Raw genomic sequence first — 13,446 nt, 5'->3', positions numbered from 1 at the left:
GACACGATAAATAAACTGAACAACAACGCACTGAGGCACGATCCCTGAGGAGTACCATCTACAAGAATCCTTTCTGCCGAGATTTCTTCTCCAAGCTTGACCACCTGGCTTCTATCTTGTTAGAAGGACTCGATCAACTGGACAATTGATTGGTCAAAACCGAATTCCCTCTGGAGCTTCTGGTGTAGCTTTGCGTGTCGTACAAAGTGTTATGCAGTCGTTGCATACAATCCTACTCCTTCACAAGTTTTGGAACCCCGTCGTCTCCCACAGGGTAGCGAATGTCGAATAAAGTTGTAGCCTGGAATCTTGATTGGTCCGACGGGTGCGCTGACTTTAAGTTTGGTCTCGCTCAGGCCGAAGAAGTGGTACTGCTTTTTATGGAGAATTAACTCCATCGATGTGTCGTTCGATGCCACGAACGCTCAAATGTGCAATTCGAAGGTGACTACCGTTGGCTGCCATGGTCATTCTTTTGTTATTACTGATCGTTTATTTGTTGCTTCTGGTGGTAGCTATCCAGACTATCCGCAGATATGGCGTCAAAGAAGATCGATGACTCGTCCGCTGAAGTATGCCCGCCAATAGCCGTAGCTGTCAGTTGCAGCAGATGATTGGTATCTGAGAAGAGAGTGTATCTTTTCCGAATCAAACTGACACTGAGTTGTTTCGGGTAAAGACCGAATCGATGAGTTTCCTTTGTTTGAGACGCAGCGCAAGGTTTCGGATTCTGAACGACTGAATTGACAGTACTTCGAAATCTGTAAATGGAAATCTGTACTCCAAGGCAAGGCCGAAGTGAAGTACGGCTAGCTTGGCTTGCTTGTTGCTTCCAAAAAACAGTTTGAGAACATTTTCCTTCGCTTCTTTTTGTCTGAACACTACGACGATAGTTGGAGAGATAGAACGGTCGCTATAATTGGATGGCTTTACCGGAATTCTGAAGCAGTCGGTAGTGTGTGCCTCCAGTTCGATAACTCCCAAAAAGTTTAGGACTCCTCGCACTAGGTCTTTGACGTTTTCTCCAACACGGTAGGGGATCTTGTTGATACAGTTAACTCTTCCTTACTCGATATTCCATATCTTGATATCGAGTTAGAGAACCATAGTAAAAGTTGGTTTTCATGGCTAACTCGATGGTCCCTTGGAACGCAATTGCACTGCTTTTGTGTTCTGTAACTCGATACCTCCCTAACTCGATGGTCCCTTCAATATCGAGTAAGGGAGAGATGACTGTAGCTATTCGGTACCTGTTTACACACTGAAGGCAAATGTTGGCTAACTTAGCGCTGGATTTGATTACTTCAAGATTTGTTTCCAAGCAGTGAACTAAATCTCTTTGGTCTGACTGTCGTTCGAGAAGTTGTTCTGGTGACTGAAGTTGGTTTTTCAATGCTTTTTTTTATGCCGACCAAGCGCCTTCTAGTTCACTTTGAAGACTTTTCAACTGCTCTGCCAGCTCACTAATGGGGCTCTGCATTGTTTTGATTTTGCATGGGATTTTGACTTTTACTGGCCTTGTTGTTTACAAATTTTATGGAAGAGTGAAAGGGAGAGGAACATTTTTGTGCAGAGCCCCATAGTAGCGTTATGCACCCCACAGACGCTCAGACGGTTTGACCAACATTGACTCCGCCCCCAGGTTGATGCTCATGTTGGTGTTCTATTTGACCGTGTGTGATGCTGCTTGAGGAACCAATTTGACAGTTTGTGAAACCGATTTGACGGTTGGTGAATCTGTCGGCCAAAATCAAACGAGTTTGATTTTTCTCAAACCACCGGTGGGCGGAGCCAATTGTTTGACGAACTGATCGCACCGTCTGTTGGGATGTTGCACGAACATCGACGTCAGCATGACAAATTGAAGCTTCGACGTCCCATGAACTGCGGATTCAGATGGGTGGCAAGTCAAAATGCGTGAATTTACATAGCGTCGATGAGATGGTGATCTAGCAAATGTGGGCTCTTTAGTTTTTTTTTTTTTTATCTAGTTCGTTTATTTGAGGCTCAAATGCGTTCAACGCTTTACGGAGCCGAAATTCATGTTTTGTATTTTTTTTACATACAATTAATTGACTTTTTCAACATTAATGTGGGATGGAGCCAGAGTACTCGTGGCAGCTCGAGGTTAGTGGTCACAATTTTTGAAGGAAGGACATGGTAGGGATTGGGATCAGGGTTCTCAGCAGCTCATCCGGGAGGTATAACGTGGCATCTTGATTTTTGTTTCATGGCGTTGGTAGCGATTTCTTGCCGGTATTCGACTGCCGGATGGCCAGGATCCTCAATCCAACACAAAGGGGACAAAACACAAAAAAAAAAAAACTGGGGAAGAGAACACAAGAGAATTAAACTTTTATACAAGACGAGCAAAGAAAATCGTAAATTGCGACCATATAAATAAGATCGCGGGTGCCCAACACATCTCTAACTGGAACATAGGGTTGTCTACCTCGGGCCGCAAGGGTATCCAAAAGTTGCGCTCTGGAGGCGTCCATATCCGGGCACTGCCAAACTACGTGATCGATGTCATCATAACCGGAACCACACCTATTACAAATATTGCTCAGCGCGAGGTTAATCCTGTGTAGATGTGCATCTAGCGAGTAATGGTTGGACATAAGTCTTGACATTACGCGAATGAAATCTCGACTTACGTCCAAACCTTTCCACCAGGCTCGCAAGGAAACTCTAGGAATTATGGAATGTAACCACCGTCCCAGTTGGCCATTTAGCCAATCGCTTTGCCAACCGTGAAGAGAACTTTGACGTACTAAATGAAAAAATTCATCGTGTGAAATTCGTCTATCATAAATCTCACCTTCCTCAGCGCCCACCTTTGCGAGAGAGTCCGCCTTCTCATTGCCATAAATTAGGCAATGTGAGGGGACCCATACAAAGGTAATCTTATATGATCTTTCGACCAGTGCACACATCTGCTCTCTTATTTTTGTAAGAAAGTAAGATGCATGCTTTACAGGTTTCATCGATCGGAGTGCCTCGATTGAACTGAGACTATCCGAGAAGATGAAAAAGTGGTCTGCGGGCATGTTTGAGATCATCCCCAATGCGAAGTTGATTGCTGCCAGCTCAGCAACATAAACCGTGCAAGGTTCCTGAAGTTTTCGGAAGGCGGAAGAATTTTCATTGAAGACACCGAAGCCAGTGGAACCATTTATACGTGACCCGTCAGTAAAATATCTCCTGTAGGAATCAACATTCTGGAACTTTGCGTTGAAAATACGTGGAATAGTTATACATCGAAGTTGATCTGGAATTCCATGAATAGCTTGTTTCATGGACAGATTATATTCAACAGAGGAACTGTCATTGGAGAAGCGTACACGTGGAGGGTTATAACATGGAAGGCTAATGTCAGATGACATGTAGTAGAGATAAACTCTCATGAATTTTGACTGAGTGTTCAGATTGAGCAATTCTTCGAAGTTTTCGATGACGAGTGTGTTGCTCACTCCACACTTAATAAGTATTCTTAGCGAGAGCTCCCAGAATCGGTTCTGTAGCGGTAAAACCCCTGCCAGAACCTCTAGGCTCGCATTATGTGTCGAGTGCATACACCCTAAGGCGATACGCAAACAACGATATTGAATTCGTTCCAATTTAATCAAGTGGCAGTTTGCTGCTGAGAGAAAACAGAAAGAGCCATACTCTAGAACAGAGAGAATGGTTGTTTTATAGAGTTTTATGAGGTCTTCCGGGTGAGCACCCCACCATGTTCCGGTAATTGTTCGTAGAAAATTGATCCTTTGTTGGCATTTCTCCGTTAAATACCTAATATGAGTTCGCCAAGTGCCTTTTGAATCAAACCAGACCCCAAGGTATTTTGAAGTCAAAGACTGGTCGATGTCTGTTCCCAAAAGCTTAAGCTTTAGTTGGGCAGGATTCCGCTTCCTTGAAAATACGACCAGTTGAGTTTTTTGCGGAGCAAACTCGATCCCTAAATTTCTAGCCCAAGTGGATAGATTATCAAGGGAATTTTGCAATGGTCTTTGCAAGATTTCCGCTCGTGGGCCCTTCATAGAAACCACAGCATCATCTGCAAGTTGTCTTAGCGTGCATGGTTCTTCCAAACAGTTGTCAATATCTTTAACATAAAAATTATAAAGCAAGGGACTCAGACATGAGCCTTGGGGAAGGCCCATGTAGCTAATTCTGGAAGTTGACAGTTGACCGAGAGTGAAGCTCATGTGTTTTTCTGACAACAGATTGTACAAGAAATTATTCAATATTCCAGGTAGTCCACTATTGTGCAAATTTTCTGACAATATTTCTATGGAAACTGAATCAAAAGCGCCCTTAATATCCAAGAAAACCGAAGCCAATTGCTCCTTGTCCGCAAAGGCTAGTTGAATATCTGATGAAAGCAACGCTAGACAATCGTTTGTTCCTTTGCCCTTGCGAAAGCCAAATTGTGTACTGGAAAGCATGTTGTTTGATTCGACCCAGTGATCGAGTCGGGATAGGATCATTTTTTCTAACAATTTCCTTAAACATGATAACATAGCGATCGGGCGGTACGAATTATGATCAGACGCTGGTTTCCCAGGCTTTTGAATAGCTATTACTTTGACCTGTCTCCATTCAGGTGGAACAATGTTGTGCTCCATGAATGAGTTGAACAGGTCAAGCAACCGTCTTTTAGCGATATCAGGGAGATTTTTAAGAAGATTGAACTTAATCATATCGCGTCCCGGAGAGGAGTTGTTTGATGAAAGAAGAGCCATAGAAAATTCCAGCATAGTGAATGGTCTGTCCAAAGAATCGTCTCTTGGAGTTTCCCAAAAAGGCGGATGAGCTGGAACTGAGTCTGGGCAGACCTTTTTGGCGAAGTTGAATATCCAACGATTGGAGTATTCGTCACTCTCATTTGAGGATGAGCGGTTTCGCATGTTGCGAGCCACTCTCCAAAGCGTCGTCATTGAAGTTTCTCGCGAGAGGCCATCGATGAAACGTCGCCAATAGCTACGCTTCTTCGCTTTAATAAGATTCTTCAGTCTTTTTTCGAGCTTCGAGTACTCTAAATAAAGTTCTGAGGTACCATATCTACGAAAAGCTTTAAAGGCATTAGATTTTTCACGATACAACTGAGTGCATTCATCATCCCAACCAGGTGTGGCTGGTCGTCTTTTGAAGGATGCACTTGGAACTCGTTGCTTTTGGGATTCTAATGCACTTTTATAAATCAATTCTGTTAGGAATCGATACTCATCCAACGGTGGGAGAGTGTTGAATGATTCGATACCGAAAGTTACCGCTGATGCAAATTTTTGCCAATCGATATTCCTAGTGAGGTCAAAAGGAACCTGAATTGACTGTTCTGACCTTTCAAGATTATTTCTGATAGAGGTTATTATGGGCAAGTGATCACTACCATGGGGATCATCGATAACCTTCCACATGCAATCGAATGATAGAGAACTTGAACCCAAAGATAGGTCAATGCGGCTTTCTTTGCCGTCGGATGAAATACGTGTCGCTTCACCTGTGTTCAAAATGTTCAAGTTGAAATCGTCGCATAAGTCATAGAAAATAGCCGCTCTATAATCGTCATAAGATTCGCCCCATCCAGTACCATGTGAATTCATGTCACCCAGTATTAGAACTGGGGATGAGAGCAAGGACACTGCATTCCAAAGATGACGGCGGTTTATTGAAACTCTTGGAGGAATATAAACAGAAGCTACGCAAAGATCTTTACCCTTTACGTTTATTTGGCAAGCAACGATTTCTATGCCTGGATAAGTCGGGATGGGGATTCTGTAGAATGAGTGGCACTTTTTGATCCCTAAAAGCACACCCCCGTAATTATCATCTCGATCCTGGCGTATAATGTTAAAATCGTAGAAGTTAAGATCATCTTCAGAAGAAAGCCATGTTTCACAGAGTGCAAATACATCACAATCGGAATTGTGAAGCAAAAATTTAAATGTGTCTAATTTAGGTTTTAGACTATGACAGTTCCACTGTAGCACAGTGATCATATCTTGTACCTCACTTGATGAATTAGCCATCGAAAGATATGATCGAAGCAAGGAGGGGCCACGAGATAGTCAATTCCCTGAGATATTCTTCTATTGCTGGGAGAAAAAGGTCGAGTATGCCTCTGAATGAGTCTGAAACTCCGAGAGCATTACATATGCGATCCACAAGGGCCGTAAAAGTTATCAGTCCTCGCTTAGCCCGGGGGGTTTTCGAGGAAGAGCGAGGGACTTCAGTAGCTTTTTTCTTGCTATCTTGTCTAGAGCTTCTTTTCGAAGTGTATTTAGTCGGTGGAGGCGGGGGCGGCAGATCTTTGCTGCAACACGGAACGGAAGCATCAAAGACCTGTTTCTTCGGGATTTTCAAATTTGCCCCACCTCCTTTGGAATTAGGCAAACTTCTGAGGGAAGATTTCAATACCTTACGGCGCAGTCCCGGAGAAGATGGAGACTTTCTTTTACCGGGTGCGTGTACCTCCGAGGAATCTCCCCCATCGGTTTCGTCGTCGTTTGCTTCATCGGAAGACAACTCTTGAAAAGAGTTACCAACTGGGATGGCTGATGAAGACTCTTCTGCGGACTTTTTTAAAGATTTTACCATTTCCGCATATGTCTTCTTGGAGCGCTTCACAATGGAGCGACTCTCATTTCGAATGCGCCTTTTGTATGCCGGGCACTTCTGCAAGTCATGAAGATTCTCGCGACAGTAGCTGCATTTTTCAGCTTCTTGTGTGCAAGCATCTTCCAAGTGAGCTTGGTTGCATTTGCCACAACGGGGCTTGTTGTCGCAAAAGCTAGCGCTATGACCAAGCTGTTTGCAGTTGGTACAATTAAATACCTTCGGCACGTATAGGCGCACTGGGTAAAAAACACTATCGATGCAAACAAATTTCGGGAGAACGGAACCAGGAAAAGTTACACGAAACGAGGCTGACGGCGAAAACACTTTCTTATTTCCTTCCATGGAAACTGATTGCAATTGTTTGCAATCCAGTATAGCCACATCAGGAATGGACCGGTTCTCAAAAATGCCTTTGCCAGTCTTAATGTCTTCACATGTCAGACTTGCGTCGCTAATTTTCCCTTCCACCTCGACCTCTCTGGCAGGTATGTAGATAAAATACTCCACAGTAAAAGCCTCATGCTGCTTTGTAACTAGGTGCAGTCACACGCAGCTTGGATTGCTTCACTTGGTGAATAACGGTCCCAGGATATTTACGCGTCAGCTCTCTAGAGATCGAGAGCACATTCAAAATCTTATTTTTGCGCCGGAAATAGACAACCCAAGGCCCAGCCGAAGACGGTTGATAAAACCGCGTTCGAGCAACGAGATCTTTAGGAGGCGTATCGCCTCCATCCGATTCGTCCATGCGGAAAAGAATTCAACCGCAACCGAATCAACAAAAATTAAAAAAAATGTGGGGGGAAAAAAAAGAAAAAAAAAAATGAGTAGAAAAACTTATCAATTAGTGAGCTATTTTGTACACACCTCCCCTATAAGGGCAAAAAAATAAAAACAAAAATAAAAAAAAAACTTTCGAAAAAAAAAAAACAGTCAGTGGACTATTTTGTACACTCTTCCCCTAACAGAGCCAGCAAAATAGCTCCGGGAGAGAGACAGAGGCGAAGCGAAAAACAACTTTGAACTCAACACTGTTTGTTCTGGGAGATGCGAAAGCAGTATGGATAGGTATAGAAATTTGCTACTTATCCGTTCCCGTTCGATGACTGCAAAGCAGCTAGCCTTCCACGTCCTAGGTAGGCAAAAAATCGTATCGCCGTCTTCGCTGTTGATTTGCACGGGGGGAACCAATCACCGGGGGATGAAGGTGACAATTTATTGTGGCACGATACCAGTTGACCCTTGTCAATCTGGTTCGCTTCCTTCGCTGTGCGCGGTTTTAAGCACTACACTCAAGAGGCACAAAAACTGGTAAAAACCACACGGACGGTGGAGCAAAAAACCAATGAATATGCCGACTGCGAAAAACTGAACTGACTTGTTCGAGCGCACAACAAGGAATGGCTCTTTAGTTGTTTCTATATATTCCACTGGTGTTTTCCTACATTTTTTAACCTATTTCTTTAGTAAATACACCAGCCATTCTATCGGTGATTCCATAATAGGGAATTCATCCAGGGATTGTATCAGGAATTCCTACAAGGAATTCATCTTGAATTTCACCAAGAGTTCATCCAGGGGAGGATTTCTTTTAAAGTTCTTCCAGAGATACCATCAGGAGAGTTCCTATCAGAAGCTGTTGTAGGGATTACACCAGGAATCTCTCAAAATTTCCTTCAGGAATTCCATCAGGAGTAATGCTAAAGTTCCAATCATGAGTTCCACGAAGGATTACCTTAGGAGTTCCATCAGGGTTCCTGTATGAATTCCATCGGAAGTTCCTCTAGGGATTTCTTCAGGAGTTCCTTCAGCGATTCCACCTGAAACTCCTCTAAGAATCCCATCAGCAATTATATTAAAAGTTTCTCCGAGAATTCAATCAAGAGTTCCTTCAGGGATTCCACCTGGAATTTCTTCAGGGATTCTATCAGGAGTTCCTCTAGGGATTCCATCAGGAGTTCTTCTAAGGCTTTCATTAGGAGTTCCTTCACGGATTCGATCAGTGATTCCTCCAGGGATTCCATCAGGTGTTTCTATAGGGATTCTATCAGGAGAACATTTAGGGCTTCCATCAGAGTTCTTTTAGGGATTTAATCAGGAGTTTCTCCAAGGATTCCATCAAGTGTTCCTTCTGGGATTTCACCAGGAATTCCTCAAGAGATTCTATCAGGAATTCTCTTAGAGATTATTTGGGGAGTTTCTCGAGGCATTTCCTCAGGATTTCTTCTACGGATACCATAATGAGTTGCTCTAAAAATTCTATCAGGAGTTCCATCAGGAATTTTATCAGGGATTCCTCCGGGGATTTCATCAGAATATCTTCAAGGGAATTCATCACGAGTTCCTCCGATGATTTCATCAGGAGTTCCTTCAAGAATATCTTAAGAATTTCCTCCAAGGATTCCATCATACGTTGCTCTAGGGATTCCATCAGGAGTACCTCCAGAGCACTAGCCATTCTATCAGGAATTCTTTTAGGGATTTCATCAATAATTCCTATATAAATTCTATCTGGAACTCTTCTAGGGAATTCATCAGAAGTCCCTCCAATTATTTCATTAGGAGTTCCTTCAATAATATCGTTAGGAATTCCTTCAAGGATTCCATCAGGAGCTCCTCCAGGGATTCCATCAGGAGTTTCTATAGGGATTCTATCAAGAGTACCTTTAGGGCTTCCATCAGAGTTCTCCTGGGGATATCATCAGGAGTTCCTCCAGGGATTCCATCAAGAGATTCTTCAGAGATTTCACCTAGAATTCCTCTAGAGATTATACCGGGAGTTCCTCCAAAGCTCTAAAGATTCTATCAAGAGTTCTATTAGGAAACTTATCAGAAATTCATCCAGGGATTTCATCAGGAATTTCTATAGGAATTTCATCAGGAACTCTCCAAGAGAATTTATCATAAATTCCTCAAATGATTCCATCTGGAGTTCCTTCAGGAATTCCATCAATTGTTGCTTCATAAATTTCACCTGGAATTCTTCCAGCGATTCTATCAGAAGTTCCTCCAGAGATTACATCAGGAGTTCTTCTAGAAACTCCATCAGGATTATCAGGCATATCATAAGGGGTTCCTCAAGGGATTCTATCAGGAGTCTATCAGAAATCTTATCAAGAATTCCTTCTAGGATTTTAGCGGGAGCTCCAATAGGGATTCCATCAGAAGTTTCTTGTAGAGAAATTTTTGGTAGATTCTAGAAGTAATTCCTTCAAAAATCTCAGGTGAGGCATTCAGGTCCTTTCAGGGATTCAAGGATGAATCTTTGAAGGAAACACTGGGAGAATTTATAAAATAATTTACTGAAGATTCCCTAGAATTCCTTTGAGATTAACTTGAAGGTACGTCTCAAAAAACTTGCAAGCGACATCTCTAAAGGAATTCCTGGGAAAATTCCGTGTAGAATTATTTTTTAATTCTTTTCTTGTGGAATCCCTGAAAGTTTCCTGGTTGGATCCCTGGAGGAAATCCTTGATGAATCTTTGGAGAAATTCTGTATTGTATTCACTATATTGTAATTCATTGTAAGACTTCCTGGAGTAAATCTCAACATGTATTTCTGTAGGAATTATCGAAGGAAATTCTATCGAAAATCGTGTAAGACTCCCTGAAGCAATCCCGACAAGAATATTTGTATTAATCGCTGAAGGATTTTTTGGAGGTATTTCTAGGGAAATCGCTAGAAGAATCACTGGAAGATTTTGAATAGGAGCAATTCGTGGAATTCATGTATTAATTTCTTGGAAGGGATTCATTGAGCAATCTCTTTAAGCATTTCTAGAGGAGTTCCTGGTGGAATCGTAGGAAAAGGATCCTTATCGAATCTAATTAGGAATTTCTGAAGTTTCGCTGGAGATTTCTGAATAATCATTTAGAGGATTTTTTGGTGGAATATTTAAAGAAATCATTATAAAATCCTTGGGAATTTTTTGGGTAAATCTCTGGAGGACTCCGTAGAAAGACTACAATAAATAATTGATGAAGAAATTCCTTTTGGAATTTCTGAAGCAATTCCTGGTGGAATATAAGGAGGAGTCCCAGGAGGAAGCCCTAAAAAAGTCCTTGTGGAATCCGTGGGGGAATTCCTGGTGATGAATTTCTTGAGAAGTATCTGAAAGAATTTGTTATGTGATTCCTGAATAATACATGATGGAATCCTTGGAACTAACTAAGAAGAATTCCTGAAGGATTCTTTGAAGAAATTGTTATTGCAACCTTTGGAGGAATTCTTGGAGCCAGCCTTGGAGTAAGCTCTGAAAAATTATTGCAGAAATCACTTGAGGTATTTTTTGGATTGATCTTTGAAGGAATCAGTGGGGGAAACTTTGAATGATTAGTAGAAGAACCATTTAAGGAATCTCTTCAAGAATGACACCTGAAGGTATGCCTGAAGGATTATCCTCGGAGAAATTTCTGGTTGAAACTGTGGATAAATTTTTAGAGGAATTATTGGTAAAATTCCTGGTAGAATCCCAGGAAGAATATCTCGTGGAATCCCTAATATAACCCATGGATTCTCGGAAAAACTTCAAAGTAGAATAAATAGAGTAAACCACTAGATATTTTGGATAGAATCTTTGAAAAAATTACCATAGCCATTTCCATATCGATGACTGTTCAGAATAACTCCCGACAGAGACCCGTCATAATTTTAAAATTGCTTGGAATTTGGGGTTCCTCTCCAATTTTTATTTCTTCCGGTACTTAAATTTTAAAAGTTCTGCTCTTTCTCACTGCGATTCATGCCCAAAATTCGAAGAAATATGCCCTCCCACAGCCACACAATCCGAATAAAAAAACAATCACTTGCCGATATGATTCAAAACACACGAAGAAATATAGTGTAGCTGCAATGAACTTTGACAGTCGGTCAAACGGTTGCAGCAACGTAAATCGGTTTGACTAACTTGGGGGCGGAGTCAATGTTGGTCAAACCGTCTGAGCGTCTGTGGGTTGCATTAGTCTTGATGAGATCGGTGTTACCAGCGACGGAGCTGGCGCCGCTTATTTCTGTACGAAGGTTCCAAGAATGGTACACTTCTCACAAAAGTACCTGTAGTTGTCAATCTCTTGGAGAGGGAGATTATTTGCACGAATACAGACAGTATGAAACCACTTGCTGCAAGTGTCGCAGCAGATCCAACCAATGGTTTGATCGTTTTTCTTGCTTTTCTTTCCTACTTTCTTGGCCGGTTCTTCGAGTCCACAGGCCGTGCATATATCCTTTGCCATAGGTGATACTACCACAACCAGTTATGGACATAATGGTTCCCTATTTCGCCATATGTGATAATTTAATTGTTTAAATTTTTTTTAATAATTTTGTGCATCTAAGTAGTTTGATATTACATATATCTTGATGTTCAAGCATTCAAAAGTATTCAAAATGTTAAAATTTTCAAGAATTCACATATTGCCAAATAGGGAACCACTATAGCCATAATTGGTACACTTTCCCTAGTTTCGCGACGTGGCGGTAGCAAGGATCAACGCCAACTTTTCTCCTACTTCTGGGTTGATGGCTAATAAAATCGAGTATACACGTATTCCGAATAGCACTAGACACTCTAAGCAAGCGATTTTAACAATATTACTATAGCTTTTCAGCTTTTCGGAAGAAAATTACGAAGTTCGTGCAAAACACTTGTTAACGAGCGGCACTTGTTAACCTTGTTGCATTTTATATAAGTGTTGTGTTCAATAGACTTTTTTTAGTACTACGTTTAGTTATATAAGGGACTGAGAGTCGATCTTCTTCTTCTTGGCATTAACGTCCTCACTGGGACAGAGCCTGCTTCTCAGCTTATTGTTCTTATGAGCACTTCTTCAATTATTAACTGAGAGCTTTCTTTGCCAAAGTTGCCATTTTCGCAATCGTATCTCTTGTGGCAGGTACGATGATACTATATGTCCAGGGAAGTCAAGGAAATTTCCATTAAGAAAAGATCCTAGACCGACCGGGAATCAAATTCAGACACCTTGAGCATGGCTTTGCTTTGTAGCCGTGGACTCTAACCACTTGGCTAAGGAAGACCCCCAAGAAAGTTCAATATTACGTTAACTTATATGAAAGATTAAAATTAAATTCAATAACTGAAAACTGCTGGAGCACTGGTTACACTTGTTAAATCTAAGGCCTGTATTGTGTGGTACTGAATGAACATTGTCATAGATTTTGTCTTCCAACGCTGTTATGATGGCTGACAATCAAAAGCCTGTTGAAAGAACTCCGAGAATGTAGCATCGGATCGGACATCCAACGATCTAGTAGGCATGGCACAACTTCGACGCCTCACTGCTTCACATTTGGCGAACTTGCCAGAATTTTAAATAAATTTTTCGTTTTTCCTGGAGAGCCTGGATTCGTTAGCAAGCGGGAGTGTTCACTAGAAAATGTGTTTGTGTCGAGTGCTTCTTAAACCGCGTGTGAAAATATGTATTCAGAGTGATTGTGGAGTGAAGTTTGAAACTGATAAAAAAGGCATATATCTGTAAGTAAACAGCAATGTGGTATTTTCTATGAATAAGAGGAAACTGATTGAAGTGGAAATATGACATGAATATGTATTAGCCGCTTCACTACTCGTTTAAGCAGCAATGTTTTTCTCTGTCCTTGTTGTTGCTCTTATTGAATACCAGCATCATCTCAACTATTTGAGTTGCGCGAGGCAGGCTTTGAAGTGAATATTTTGTTTTGCATTTGAATTCAAACAGATTGGAAATATTTGAATGTAAAAAAAAGTGTTTCGTCTGTTCTATCTAATTTAAAGATTATGATCATTTCGAGCTGATTCATCTAAGTTATGCAAATATAATATTCCTAGC

The sequence above is a fragment of the Aedes aegypti genome, chromosome 2 (genome assembly GCF_002204515.2).
Source record: "Aedes aegypti strain LVP_AGWG chromosome 2, AaegL5.0 Primary Assembly, whole genome shotgun sequence".
NCBI classification, from domain to species: domain Eukaryota; kingdom Metazoa; phylum Arthropoda; class Insecta; order Diptera; family Culicidae; genus Aedes; species Aedes aegypti.
The sequence above is the reverse complement of the archived record's forward strand: the minus strand, read 5'-3'. Positions refer to the sequence as shown.